The sequence below is a fragment of the Dermacentor variabilis genome, chromosome 2 (genome assembly GCF_050947875.1).
Source record: "Dermacentor variabilis isolate Ectoservices chromosome 2, ASM5094787v1, whole genome shotgun sequence".
NCBI classification, from domain to species: Eukaryota; Metazoa; Arthropoda; class Arachnida; order Ixodida; family Ixodidae; genus Dermacentor; species Dermacentor variabilis.
This window is the reverse complement of record NC_134569.1, coordinates 158,983,010-158,998,930: the sequence shown is the minus strand read 5'-3', so window position 1 is coordinate 158,998,930 and position 15,921 is coordinate 158,983,010.

Genomic DNA, 15,921 nt, shown 5'->3' with positions numbered 1-15,921 from the left:
CAAAAATACCCTTGTTAAACAAATAAAAGTTTGATTTCATTTGATGTTGTGCTACTTGTATTCATGATGGAAGCTGCTAGCTGCAAGCAACCAAGAAAACAGTTTGTACCAGTATCAGCAACATTTTGGTGCGAACGACTACAAATCGCTGTTTTATTTCTTAAGTTTGTTTACTTGAATCAAAACCTACAAATGGAATCGTATTGAAACCTACACGTTTGCTTCCAAATGAGCTGTAACGAGTAACATTTCAAACACATTGTACAACATGGCGAAAACAATTAAGTGCTCTATTGAAACGGTTTTTAATCTCCGACTTTAAGCAACCTATACTAAGATCTTCTTGCGTAGAATAGGAAAATGTTAGTGTTGAATACTCCCGTAAAGAGCCGGAGGAAGACATTCAACATCTTTACACCGAGAGCGCAATGCTCATCATAAGATGCTTTTGACAAAGCAACTATATGCTTGGGATAGGGGCCACTGTTACCAGGAAAGGTATTTGGTCCATCACCATCAGAAAAAACAATGTAACGCAATACTGCGCGCATGAAACACCATAGTTCCTACAGGAGTCAGAAATATCTAAACGCTGTCAGCTCTGGTTGTGATATATATATATATATATATATATATATATATATATATATATATATATATATATATATATATATATAGTTTCGCCAATCTTATCGTTCTTGTTTTCTTGTTCGGTCCATGCACAAATTCTTGTTTCCATCTTTTTTATTTTTTGTGACGTTTGCGGGACTCCTGTGCAAGTGTTCGTCAGTGTTCTGCTTCAAATGTGCTACTCAAGAGAAGTCTCATTTGCTTGTGCGAATGCGTAATCCTATGCCTTGTACTCTCACGACAATATCTTTTTAACAAGAACTCTAATCACTCGATGTCACTTTATTATTCTAAATGTCAGATTTATTATGATCACCATTTAGAACACAATTATTATGCCAGCGAAGAGGAGGAACCTGGCTTCCTAAAGGTGCCAACTTCTTTTGTGCAGTTCTTGAAAAGAAATATAACAAAGTGAGTTACAAAAAAACAACCATGTCACATCTCATTTTTAACTTTCTGCGCAAAGGTCACCTCAGCGCTAAATGAGAAAAATTTTACTGAGTAACTAAAAATTCTAGAGAAAATTATGTGCCAATTGCCTGATGCACCTGCATTTCGCCTCTACACTCATTGGAAAGTTTAACGCTTAAAACTAACCAGCAGCTGCACAAAGATCGTCTGTCCCAGGAGTTCAGTCACAACGAGTCTGCTACGGCCCCGCCACACATGCGGGAACAGCACAGATCGCCAATTAAGTGTGGAGATGAAGAGCACTTGAAATCACAAAGGCGTCTTCCCCAGTCCCACCTTGCTTTGCAAGTACGCCCTGCAGTCATGAAAATGCACCGTCGCAAGCCAAATGCCTATTCATCATTCAAGAGACAAGGATATAAATCGCACATTAGAAAAACCACACTGGCTGACGAGTTTTACAACACGCTTGAACGCAGTGAAGGCAACGACAAGAATTTGACATTCTCGACTCAGAACCTCAGCATTAGCTACAAGCGGCGCCCACGCAGCGACAACGTGGTTGGCCTGGGAGCCACCTGACTCCAAAACAACGTTCCACAAAGCAACCCTCGGCACGCCGATATGGAAGGACGTCAATCTGCACCAAGGTGTCAAATAATTGAACAAACGAGGTTAGTTGGTGTCAAATTTAAGTCAAATCAGTTTAGTTTATTTTATTTAAATAGCCCGCGAGGAGGCATTGCGTAAGGGATAATTTTACATAAGTTCCACGTTATGTATGCACCATTACGTATATCCAAAGTAATCAATCGCCCACTGTTGGAGCAAAGACGGGTAAGCGATGACAACAATGTCAGCAGGAAGGCTGTTCCAGTCTTTAGCTGTTCTAGCAACGAACGCAGCGGAAAAATTAGCAGTTCGGGCACGTGCATCTTGCTGCGAATGACTGCTGTGGTGAGAGATGCGTGCTGCGGCAACGATGTATGGCGCATGATGGATAGGGCAGTAAAAGAATGTGTGATAGAGCTGTCAGCCCCAATTTCGTGTGTGTGTGGGGGGGGGGGGGGCTGTACAGTTATGCCTCAACCATTGCAATCTGACGTTGCAACCGAGTATTGGATGTTGCAAAGCATGCGCACCCGGCTAAACAGACTTCTTGTGTGAAAAAAACGTGTTAACATCAAGAGGCGCTGGTCATTCTAATAGTAACAGGTCATTGCATACTGCATTCTCAAAGTTAGCCTCGAGCCTCGTGAAACAAAACAGTGTGCTACAAGCGAATGCAGTTTATGGCGGGCCTTCGTCGTGTTTCAGCTCACAATATCTGCGCAATGTGCATGTATGCATATCAATAACCTAACTCCTAGAAGGCAGGCCTACAAATATTCCCTGGGTAGGCCTACATATAGTGACCTAAAATCAATGTCGCAATAAAATTTTGCCCTTACGATTGTTTTGACGCTTCCGCGATGGTGTTTTGCGCTTTCTCAGAGGGTTCAAACGTTTGCTGTAGGTCGCACGCATTGCTGCGTCATAAAAGACTTGAAAGAAACTGTACGCAAAATAGATCAATGGCGCACAGTCCATGTGCTTCCAAAGACTCAAATATCTCGTACAAATAAACGAGTGAACAGCAAAACAAAAGAACAGAAGGAGAAAAATGAAGCGCTGAAGGGCATACGTAAATGAACGAAAGTACGAAAACATGTCCAGAGAAATGACTATGAAGGCCACCGTGGTTTGTGCATTCTTCGTAGTAACAAAAACAGAGAAAGAAGTAAGGTCTACCTGAGGAGAGAATTCAAACGGACAAAACTAATCATGCTCATCTAACCCGACACTTAGGAATGGCGGCAATTTATCGATCGGAGCGCACCTCCTCATCCTCCTTATTTTACATTTCCCCTCCCATCTTCTATATGTGCACTTCGCCTTTTCTCCTTCTCCATTTTTATGGCATCCCCTTCGCCAGCTCGAAGCGCATTTCCGCGAACAGTGTCATTTGAAAAAGTTCGAGTGTTTTTTTTTACAGTTCACGGTTTTCTTTCACTGTTAATGCCCCTCTGCTCCTGGGTGAAGCGCTTGCTGCCAGCCCAGAAAATAAAAGGGCGCAGAAACGCTGTATGCAAGGTAAGCCTTGTCTAGACAGAATTCTATTATTCAACGAGTTTACATTTAGTGTGAATGGCATACATGTACTGGGTGATGTAGCTGCAAAGCTTTAATTAGGTTCGCTAATTACAGGCCAGCTGACAGTTGTTTAATCGCCGTTCTTCCAGTGTTAATAAGTGCGTAGTAAGTACATAGCTTGTTTTACTGATGTACTAGGAGAAGGAAATGTTGCAGTGCCTTCCAGATCGGACAGGATGGGGCATGTGTGTGGAGGGAGGGAGGGCGAAAGGAGATGCACCGAGGTATTAAGTTTTCTCGGAAAATTACGGGCTATTCAGATAATTGCTCCGTAAATGTTCCCTCGACCTTTATGTGGGTGTTAACGTATCTTGCACTTAGCGGGGTCTCCGGAATACCTGAATTTGGCACGGTACATGTATTCAAGTTGATAGGGGACATGCTTTCTGCGCTGTGCAATTAGCGCTTCAACCATGCAGTTTATTTCGCTTGATGTCGCTGCAACCGTTATTCGCGAACTCTCCGCACAATTTGCCATCAAGTGTTCAGCAAGACGTCCTCACGCGTGTCACCACCAAAAGAAAGCACTAAATCTTTGGCAGCGAATTGGCAGCTCTCGAAAGTTTACCCCTAAATAACAAGCCGGACCAGCTTCGAAACGTTCGTTCTTAATAACTTTTATTTCGCTGGATTTTTACAGTGCTAATTAACTTGCACCTACTTTCTATTGGCATCGATGGGAGGTTGGACATGCGAAATGTTATGTTCGCCTAAGCTCTAACGTGTGTGAGGCATTTAAAATCTTCGGAAGAAACGTAATATTTATGGGCATCGGAAACAACATCTTGTTCAGGAATTGAGGTATTATTGCAAGTTTTCACAAGTGTGGTTAGCCTATTTATTAGTGAGACTGAAGTAAAAAGAATCTGCCTGATAAATGAAGACGATGATGATGATTTATGGGCATCGCCTTTGAAACGGGGCGGAAAAACACTCGCCTAGCCTGGTTGACTTAATCATGCATGCTACAGATGTTTTTATCCAAGCGTCTTGTACACATCTCCTTACTCTCTTTTCTTTCTGAAAACGTCTCTATCTACATTGTACCGCTACTTATGCCGGTACATAATTCGGTCGTATCATTATCTTCCCTGCTTTTTTTATAACAAATACTCTAAATTTCTTTTACTTATCTCGACTGCTGACTGGTTGAGGTTCCGCCCACTTTAAATCTAAGCACTTCTGGAAGGTGTAAGTTGCAAGCTCGTCTCTCTGGGTCAATCCCTTCGCTTCAATCGGACGTGCTCGGTTCTCCATATTTTTTCTGCACCATGCACACGCCTCATCGAGTTGCGAATATTAGAATATTTTCTGCGGTATGTTTTTGGCCTTAGGCAACCATTTCCACCTCTAATATCCAAGCACGTTTTGTCGTCTTAACTTACAAATAATAATTTCAGAGTTAGTTTTCTCATACTTGTGAATCTCCATGCTTTTTTCGTTCCCATTCTTTGCATCCAACTCGCTGTCTCTGTTTCTCTCGCTTTCTTTCTGATTCATCCTGGTGGTTATTCTGCACTTTGAATCACCCTGTACTTATCATCAACTTTCTTGACTTCTTCCTCCATTCTGTGTAAACACTTTATAGGTAACGACACTTGGGCACTTTAGCCACCAGTTTTTTAAATCCCTGTTTCTGAAGCTTTCTTCGAAACAAATGTTGTTCTGCGCTTCTCTGAATTCAAACGAGGCCTAACCTATATCCCCTTCCACTGCCTCATTTGGGGTTCTGCCGTGGGCGCCCATAGCCAACCGGCCCATCGATCTAGGCTTAACTTCCAATCCCAACAATATATCTGATTTTAAGCACAGAATGGCATATGCGAACGTTATCGCTGGCACAATGACTTATTTCCAGATCCCATGCGCCACTTCATATTTGTTGTGGCCCCAAAGCACCCTATATTTCATTATTGCTGCGTTCCGCTTCCATTTTATTTTCAAGTTATCTTGGGTAAGTGTTGCCTTCGCTTATGTATACGCCGAGGTACTTATGTTGCCTGACTATGGGTACGAGTTGCAGTTGAATCGATACCATGTAGTTACATGTCTCTTCATTAAAGATCGTAATTCCCGATTTCTTTGTGCTAAGTCTAACGCCTGGATTTGTCATTGCGTTGCCACGAATATTGGCCAGTGTCCGCAAACATCTTCTATGTTCACTAGTAGCGCTATGTCGTCCGCACACATCAGTGCAGGGACGATCTGTTGCACCATTTGTTCACTACGCACGTATGATAATGAAAATCCTAATGGAATGTTTTCCAGTTGTCTTTCTCTTCCCTTAAAATTAAGCGCGAACAAGGGTGGAGACAGATGGAGTCCTTGCTTCGGTCCTTCGCGAATTTCTATCACTACATTGCGATTTGTCATTTCCATACAATGCTTACTCGGTTGTGTCTATAGGCCTAACTCAGCCGATTCACAAAATTGCTATTTATGCCTTTGTGCTTGAGAATAACCCATAATAAGTCCCTGTCTACGTTCTCGTAAGCTCCCTTAAAATCTATAAATGCTATCCATAAAGGTCCATACTGAGCTAACGATATTTCTATTCGCCGTGTTAGAGCAAAAATATTATCTTCTGGTCTGATACCAAGACTCGTAATACCAAGACGGAAGAACCCCATCACACTCGCTATAAGGTAGCACTTACATTTGTGCAATGAAACACTTTACTAAGCTTACAAAGGCAGGGTTTTCAGCACATGTGTGGGCAGAAACCAGGAAAAAACTTTTGGAACATGAGACTTCTGAAACAAGCTAGGTAACCACGTAGATGATGGCTGTTGAGTGCCATTAGAGCAGGTTGTATCCACGAACAGATGTTCAGTATGTGGCTTCAGACGTACTGCTGGTACGTCTTAAGCCATATACTTGCACAGAGTATGGTTGCGCCAACACGGTGCAGCCATCGACCTGAAGTCGAAGTCGGCGCTCAACACTGCGTCCAGAGGCTGTGCATGCCCCACACGATTATCTCACGACAGCGAAACTCGGATTCTCCCGTACCCTACAGATAAAAGAAAATCATTGCTGGCCGCGCATGACCCCCCACATTGCCCTCCACGTCAGGACATACCGAGATTGCAGCGATGAAAGATACTACAAACAAGGCCAGCGAGATTGCTGCAGCCAATCAAGCCGCATTACCAGCCATTACAACAGATTGGAATAAACTTGTTGGGCCCATTTCCGATGGAAATAGCCCAGAATAAGTAGATAGTCGTGGTGCTGACTACATTAACCGCTACACCGAAAGGAAAGCCCTGCCGATAGGTACCACGGCCAAAATGAAGAAATTATTCGTCGTGAACATCTTGTTACTACATGGTGCCCTGAAGGCCTTGATCGCCGACAGAATATCTTACTCAAGCCACCGTGCTACACAAACTGACAAACCACCGCAGGACAACCACTTTCCACTCGCTGACGAATAGCCTCATAGAGCGCGCGATTAATACCCTCACGGACATATTATCCATGTACGGCTACGTTGAAAAGGAGACCTGGAAAGCCATCCTTCCTTACGTAACCCTCGTTGAGAACATCGTAGTGCAAAAAACAATGCAGATTACCTACTTCAAGCCGACTTACTGAAGGAAACTGATGACGACTCTCGCCGCCATGCTGCTGCAACTCTCCGACTAAGTGAATCTCAGTGTCGCCGCTTATCTTCAACGCACCGAAGAAGCACTAGAACTTGCCTACCTGCGCATCAAGGGACTGCGAAGGTCGAACAGCCGACAATAAAATCTTCGACGACGTCACATGGAATACCAGCCCGGTGACCGTGTTGCAATTCGAATGCATGCTCACTGACCTGGCGAGGCAAAGCAGAAGGGTGGGTCTAAAAATTAATTTGCAGAAAACTAAAGTAATGTTTAACAGTCTCGGAAGAGAACAGCAGTTTACGATGGGTAGCGAGGCACTGGAGAGAGAGAGAGAGAGAGAGAGAGAGAGAAACTTTTATTGACAAACGATTCACGCGCAGTGGTCGGAGACCCTTTAGTCCAAGGCCCCACAGGCCTCGGCCGCCCTCTTGACCTGTTTTATGAAGGACTGTTGTCCCGCCAGGTTTGAGCTGGTTAGCTGTGCCTCCCATCGCTCCATTGTGTGGTGTGTTTTATCAAACGGGTGTGATTCACAATCTCAAGTAACGGGTTGTAGTGTTGGTATGCCTCTGCACTACGGGCAGTCAGGCTTGTAGCGAGTGGGAACATGGCATTCCGTAATTTAAGGTGGAGGAATACCCGAGCCTGAATTTTGCGCCAGCTGGCGGCTTCCTCTCCACTGAGTTGTGCGTGAGGGGGAGGGTATTTTTTTCTGGTTGCACGCTGATGAGCGAGAATCTCCCGGACATTCGTTGGATTGGGGTCATTACAGTGGCTACCTGGGACTGTCCCAGTTGAGTCGGCCCGGTTAATAATACCTGCTGTCTAGCGAATCGGCCAGTTCGTTCCGCTCAAGGCCTGTATGACCTGAACACCATAGGATCCGGTGATGATGGGCGAATTTCGTCGGCATTATTGAGTGACATGTTTTGATCACGTGGCCCCTGAGAAAAAGGCGACATGCTTCTTGTGAGTCTGTTATGATGACGCTCTTCTGCGTGCGTTCCGCGTGCGTTCCGGATGGGCCAAAACCAAGACGGCCCACCGCATAATTGATACGGACGGCTCGGACACCGAGATGTCAAAAGCATAAATAACAAGTGGGAACCATGGCTACTACACTTAAAAAGAAAACAAAACCAAACAACCCGGAACAATTAGAGATCTGGCAATGGAACTGCCGATCCTTCGCTAGGAAGGCGGCAGCCCTCCAGCAATTTATTAAAAGCTCTCAGGTAGCTCCGGACATAATGTGCCTTCAGGAGGTTGGACCCAAACCGGCCCGACTTCAGGGCTATTATGTTCTGAGTGACCCCCAAAATCCTAAAGATGCCACGCTGGTGAGCAAGACAATCACGGCACAAATGATATTGCTCCCCCAACGTACCGGGGAAACCAATTCCGTAACGATCAGTGTGCTACCGTGGAAAAGAGGCAAAGCAGACAGCGTCATAACAAACATTTAAAGTCATCCCAAAAACAAAGGTCAGGACCTACCCCAAATTTTATCGGACACTAAGACCACAGGTGGCACCAGAGACCGGATGGTGATATTGGGCGATTTGAACGCGCCACATGCAACCTGGGGCTGCGCGTCCACATCCCCTAAAGGAGCCCTACTTGAGCGAGGCACTGGACGTGGTAAGGGAGTACATCTACTTAGGGCAGGTAGTGACCGCGGATCCGGATCATGAGACTGAAATAATCAGAAGAATAAGAATGGGCTGGGGTGAGTTTGGCAGGTGTTCTCAGATCATGAATGGCAGGTTGCCATAATCTGTCAAGAGGAAAGTGTATAACAGCTGTATCTTACCAGTACTCACATATGGGGCAGAAACCTGGAGGCTTACGAAAAGGGTTCTGCTGAAATTGAGGACGACGCAACGAGCTATGGAAAGAATGATGGGTGTAACGTTAAGGGATAAGAAAAGAGCAGATTGGGTGAGGCAACAAACGCGAGTTAATGACATCTCAGTTGAAATGAAGAAAAATAAATGGGCATGGGCAGGACATGTAATGAGGATGGAAGATAACCGATGGTCTTTAAGGGTTGCGGACTGTATTCCAAGGGAAGGGAAGTCTAGCAGGGGGTGGCGGAAAGTTAGGTGGGCGGATGAGATTAAGAAGTTTGCCGGGACGTCATGGCCGCAATAAGTACGTGACCAGAGTAGCCGGAGAAGTAAGGGAGAGATCTTTGCCCTGCAGTGGGCTTAACCAGGCTGATGATGATTATGACCGTGTTTGGGTTTCGACTCCGATACGCAAACGAAGACTTAACTAGACGTTTTCGCAACGCTGTTCCGGACCCTAAAGGATCATCTCACGTATTGGCCCACCGGACTTTCAGGTCCTGCAAGACGGCATTTCGAAATCGCAGCGTGGTGCAGCTCACGACCTCAATTCGTTAACGTGGCGCATCTTAAGCATTTCTACGCCCGTCGACGAAGTTCGGAATTTTGTTTCCTTTTTTCTTTGTTCATTACGGCACTTTTATTTTTATCTCTTGTTTGTTTGCACCATCGGGACGATGTTTGTTAGGCCTGCGGCATGAACGCTTGTAATTGTTTATCTGGCTCTGTTTATTGCTCTTACCGGAAAATGAATGTTAAATTTAATCGCACACACTACGACACGCCTGTATGTATCGCGATTTTCTACTATTTTATCAGTAGTTGTATGCCGTACTCCTGCTCCTTTACAACGACTCTTGGCTGACTGGCACGGTTCCCCAGGAATGGAAGTCGCCTGACTCTGGTCCTTGAAGCTGGCAAGTCGACTTTTGAGATTGAACCATACCATCCGATCGCGCTTGCTAGTTGTGTGGGAAAATTCATGGAACTGATGTTTCTAATGCGTGTGGAGTGACACCAAGAACACTATGGAATTTACGCAGACACGATGGCAGGATTCAAGCGCGGCCGATCATATATAGAAAAGGTTAGCGACTTATTAACGTATGTCGAATTCCAGAACGCCTGTAAACGCGTGTCTGCTTCCTTGTTTCTAGACGTTAAAGGTGCTTACGAACATGTCACCCACGAAGCCATCCATAAATCGTTAGATGTAATAAGATTTGGTTGCAAGACATATTCCTCTGTTTGTAGCTACCTACAGATGAGACCAATCTACATGTTCACCGGGGATGGCCCGACGCCCCAGTGTTACAGTAGACGCGCAGAACCTCAGGGGGAGTACTAAGCCCAGCGCTTTTTAATTTAACCGTTACGGGTGCAATCTAGACCCAACCAAGCATCGTTCGACTCTCTATCAACGCCGAAGTCACCTGTATATCGACGTATGGGGCGACACGTCTTCAAGTTCACGCTAGGCTTCAGAAGGCAGCCAAATGGGGATCATGCTACCTTCGTAAACAGAGACTCGAGATGACATGTGAAAAGTGCACAGTGGTGGCATCCATCTCGAAGTCAACGCCTGCATACACCATGTAAGTCTGCGGACAAGTTATATCATCCAGCAGAAGTCACATGTTCTTGGGGTCGTGACTGACAGGGACCCGTCGTGTGCTCCTCACGGGAACCACGTAAAAAAGCGACTGATTGCTATTTGGCTATTCGTCATCTGTTCATGTTGCTCGTAGGAAAGAACTGTGGGCTGTCCAAACATTCGATGTTACAGCAGTACGGGGCCTTGTTTTCTGAATTCCTCCGGTACATCCTGCTTGTCCTCATCCAACACCTGCAAACCTAATTTGCCTACAATTCAGAGCACTCAGGCACAAGTTGTCAGAATATGCCATGAAATATCACGCACTGCGTCAACGGCTGAAGCTATTGATTATTCAATCTAATTAGTCAAAATAAAGATTATTCAACCACGACGCACACTATCGTTGGCAAAATGCGTGCACACCTCAGACACATTGCCCGGACCCTTTCCCACCATATCGCCGGACTCATCGTGGAAAGAACCCGCACGTCATATAGCACAAGTGTCACTGCATATCATTCCTCGCTTACATCGTGGTACGAAAATGTGGCCAGGCTGGTGTCTCCTCCATGGTGTTTGCGGTGCCCTGAAATAGACCTCAGAATGTCAGGACTTCAGAAATAGTCAGATCTACAACCGTGTGCGCTAAAGCAAATGAGCTTAATTCTGTTGTACAAGAAATACTGTAGCCACGTACACGTCTATACTGATAGTTTGACTTCATCGAGCAGTTGTCGTGGCGCTGCGTTTATGCCGACAAGAAGAGTCACACTGCGATTTAAGGCGTCATATGTTACGAGTAGTACGGCTGCAGAACTCTCGGATCTGCGCAGTTCGCCTCGCTTTATTGACACAGAAAGTCCTGCTACATGGGCGTGTTTTTCTGCTCAAGACCACCTTTACACTCTATGCAATCCGCTCTCTTAAGGGGAGCTCGGGAACAGCTCGCGCACGAAATTGCCGAACTTCACCGCGGCATCAAAGGCAAAGGCCATGAAATTATTTTCTAGTGGCTACCGGACCACTGCGATATCAATAGAAATGATCACGCAGACAAAGCTGCCCTAGAGTCACATCAAGAACAGCACAGCGTTTCCGTTACTCTTTCTAAGAGAGACGCTGCAAGATAGCTTCTTCACCTGGAACGTAAGCTCTCTTGAACAGAAAGAAGCGACCCAAATATAAACGCGCACCGGATTACACGAACTCAATTAACCCTTCGCTTCAGCTCCGACCGCCGCCCGGGCTTCGCTGATGTGAGGCATCACTTCTGTATATATACCGGTTGCGGTAGGGAGTGCCTATCACGAAGGCTTACACTACGTTTATTGCAATTACGAACAGCGTTGCATGCGACATCTGCGGCAGCCAAGAGAACTTCGAACATTTATTGCTCCACTGTCGTTTATTCCAGTCGGCAAGACAATAAATTTCTATCGCATTGCGACGACTAGACGATCGGCCGTTGAGCGTGCAGGAGATACTCAAAAAACGACAACACCGCGCGTCAGCCGACACAGCTGTGAGGGCACTTTTTGTCTTTCCTGAAGGCGACTGGCCCGTGTTAACGCCTGACTTAGTGAGGCTATCCGCGTGCGCGCGCGAGCTTACCACGTCTTTCCTTCCGCCCCCTCTTCTCTCTACTTCATCTTCCTATGCCCCTTTCTCATCCCCCAGCGTGAGGTAGCCAACCAGATGCATTTGTGCTTACCAACTCTGTCGTCTCCATTTGTTTCCACTTCCTTCCTCCTCCTCCTGGTGAATGTCCTTTCCTTCAAACTCGGGGAAGCCTCCACAAGCCAAGTGAGCCCCAACAGTGTACAAACGTGGTGCTGCATGGTCGCTTAGCTGATCATAAAGACCTACCTGACAATATGTCTACTCGGCTGTACGTCAATCTTGTAGCTGCACAAAGGTCTAACATTCATCGCTAAATTTCGCTCAGTGGTATACGCATATAATCAGGCACTTCAAAGCTCGATTGGTGTTCTCTGATTATAGCTGGTAAGCCCAAAAGAAGTTATTGGTTTTATTCCCCGAATACGCAATCAAGGGAGGAAAAAAGCTTTAGCACAGGAAAGAGCTTCACTTTCAACTAGTTTATTGAAAGGAAACCAGATCAGATTTATAGGTGAAGATAGAAGGTGCGCACATACGCTTGCGCAACTGGCTACCTTCCTTGTTTGACGAGTAATTTTAATTTCATTGTAGCCGTATAACATATGTATAGGTAAGCAAAGTTTAGCAATTGGATTGTAAAACTTTATTTGTCCAACAGATGTAGGGAAGGCTTTAAGTCTTCCCACCTAGACGATGGCCAGGAGTCCTTGGACCCTAGCGGCGATTTCGGCCAGTTGGACGGTCTTCAGTTGAATCTCCGGATCGGAGCTGAGTAATAAGGTCTCCCATGGTTCTAAAGACTTTATTCTTCCCTAAGAGGGAGCCTATGGGCATTCCCACAGAATGTGATTAAAATTAGCCCTGGCTTTACATAGCTTACACTGGCTGGAGTACTGACCCGGGTAGTAGAGGCTGCACGACACCGGGCTTGGAAACGAGTTGGTTCGCAGGCGACGCCAAGTGGAGGCCTGGCTCTTGTTTAAGGATGCATCAGCCGGAGGATATTTCACCCGCCCTAGTCTGTAGTGTTGTGTGATTTCTCTGTAGCACACTAAGCGGTCTCGCCCCGTGAAGCCTTCGGCTAGCCCACCAGCTCGGAATGTAAGTCCTCGAGCTAATTCGTGGGCCGCCTCGTTCCCAGCGAGGGAGGCGTGCGCAGGTGCCCAGATTATTTCAATTTTTCCTGCTATCTCTGCAGGTCTGCAGGATTCTGTTCGCCTCGGGAGAAATTCTGCCTCTGGCAAAGTTCATCACCGCAACCTTAGAGTCGCTTACTATAATTTTGGCGGAAGTACTTGCAATTGCAAGTGCTATGGCAGATTCTTCTCCAATCTGAGAGCAATCCGTTGGAACTGTGCCGCTGGCTATCAATCTAGTTTCAGCGCTCGCTACAGCTAGGGCCATGCGGCCGTTGCCATAGTCTGCAGCATCAACGTAGAGCACGTCCTTCGAGTTTTTGAAACGCTTCTCAAGAGCCTCGGCCCGTTTCTCTCTGCGTTCCTTGTGATGGATTGGGTGCATGTTTTCAAGTAGTGGTGGGATTATTAGTCGGTTCCGCACGCTTCGCGGCAGGTCGACTTTGATGCCTTCCTGCCCCTCATAGTTTATGCCTAGCCTAGCTAGGATTTTCCTGCCCGTAGGGCTTCCCGCAAGTCTCTCATACTGCGAGATCCTCACTGCTTCAATAATCTCCTCAAGAGTGTTGTGGAGCCCTAGAGCTAAAAGCTTTTCATTTGCAGTGCGGATGGGAAGCCCCAGCGCCTGTTTTATACTTTTACGTATGATGCCCTCAAACTTCTTCTTCTCGAATGACCTAAAATTGAGGAAGGGAGCAACATAAGCTATTCTACATATCACAAAGGCCTGGACTAGCCTAACTAGATTCGCTTCTCTCATCCCGGACCGCCTGTTGGCGATCCTGCGGATCAGCCTCATGGTCTGCAGTGCGCAGCCATCTAGTTTCCCTATTGTTTCGCCATTAAAGCTGTTGGCCTGAATCAAAAGTCCCAGAACTCTGATTTTGTCCACTTTTGTAATGGGGATCCCCCCAGCTGTGAGAGAGATTTGCGGTTCCTCCTTACTGGCCCTGCCTTTCGGCTGGTATAGAAGCAGTTCCGATTTTAGCGGTGAACATTTAAGTCCCCTAGGTCCGACGTAACCTTCAACTGCCTGGATAGCCCTTTGGAGGGTCTCCTCTATTTGGGCATCACTGCCCCTAGCTATCCACAACGTAATGCCATCAGCGTATATGCTGTGATTTAGTCCTTCAATAGCCTCCAGTCTTTCAGGGAGTTTGATCATGGCCACATTGAAAAGAAAGGGCGAGAGCACAGAGCCCTGTGGGGTCCCTTTGCTGCCTAATTTAATGTCATCCGACTGGCATTCTCCGATCTGGATTTTTGCTTCTCGGTCTGACAAGAAGTCCCTAATATAATTGTAGGTTCGTACGCCTACTCCCAAGTCCTGAAGGTTCTCAAGAATGGCTTTATGTGTGACGTTATCAAAAGCCTTCGCTAGGTCAAGCCCTAGGATTGCCTTTGCGTCCCCCGTTTGCGCATCGATGATTTGGTGTTTTAGTTGCAGCATCACGTCCTGGGTGGAGAGCCTGGGCCTAAAGCCCACCATCGAATGCGGATAGAGGTCACTATCCTCCATGTAGTTATTGGGCCGCGTTTGAATAACGTGTTCCAAAAGCTTGCCTGCACAAGAGGTCAGAGAGATAGGTCTTAAGTTCTCTATCTGGAGTTTCTTGCCTGGTTTTGGGATCATCACCACCTTAGCGGTTTTCCACTGATTTGGTAGTTTACCCTCTTCCCAGCACTTCTGCATAAAGTTAGTTAATGCAGTTATAGAGTTATCGTCTAGATTGCGTAGCATTTTATTGCTAACGCCATCCGGGCCTGAAGCTGATTTGGTTTTGAGCTTGGCAATCTCCGCCCGGACCTCCGCCTCGCTGATGGGTTCGTCTAGGCTGGAGTTGCCTACGCCTTCATAGTTAGGTAGGGGTTCCTTGCTAGTGTCGCCTATGTATCTCTCCTGTATGGCCTTCATTAGATCTACCTCCGTACCTTCGTACAAGTGAAGAATTTTGTGAAGGTTCTGTCGCTGCGCTGTTTTGCAGCCCTGTGGATCCAGCAGGTAGCGGAGTAGATTGCATGTCCTAGCTAGGCCTATATTTCCGTCCATCCTATCGCAGGTCGACTCCCAGTTCTGCCTGGTTAGTTTGAGCGCGTAATCTTCTATCTCTTTATTGAGCCTAGCGATCCGTCTCCTGAGATTGCGGTTCCACCTTTCCCTCCTGAGCCGTTTTTCCATGCTGAGCTTAGCCTCCCCCATATGGAGGAGGTGGCTGTCCGCTATCTCCAGTGCAGAGTCCTCCGTTATCTCCTTGGTTGCGTTTTTAACGTCCTGGCCCAGTTTCTTAGCCCATTCATCAATATCCCTTATCTCACTCACTGCCGTCTCGCTTCTTATTTCGCGAAAGGCATCCCATTCAACAATTAGCTGGTTTCTGCCTTTTCTCCTGGCAGGGCCTGCGCTCACCACTGTATCGAGAATAAAGGGATCGCTACCTAGGTTTTCCTCGGTATTAACCCAGGTTGCATCTCACACGTTTTTTACGAATGTGAGGTCGGGTGAGGTGTCTATGCTGACACTATTCCCCGTTCTAGTGGGGGTTTGGGGGTCGGTCATTAAGGTGAGCCCCTCTTGCTGTGCATCCAGCCAGAGTTCCCTTCCCTTAACTCCTTCTTCTCTGTACCCCCAGGCAGCGTGTTGGGCGTTAAAGTCTCCCACCACTACCAAAGCTTGCCTGTTGGCAATACGCAGAGTTTTTTAGAGAAGAGGTCCAAATCGGGCCTTCCTTTGTTTCGGGCTGCTATAGATATTGAGAACAAATAGGCTGCCTTCTTTCTTTTTTGCTGGAATTAGTTCAACAAGGACGTGGTCTACATTGATAACCTCCGTGTCGTGCTTAACGACTGCCAAGTTTCTCCTGACCAGG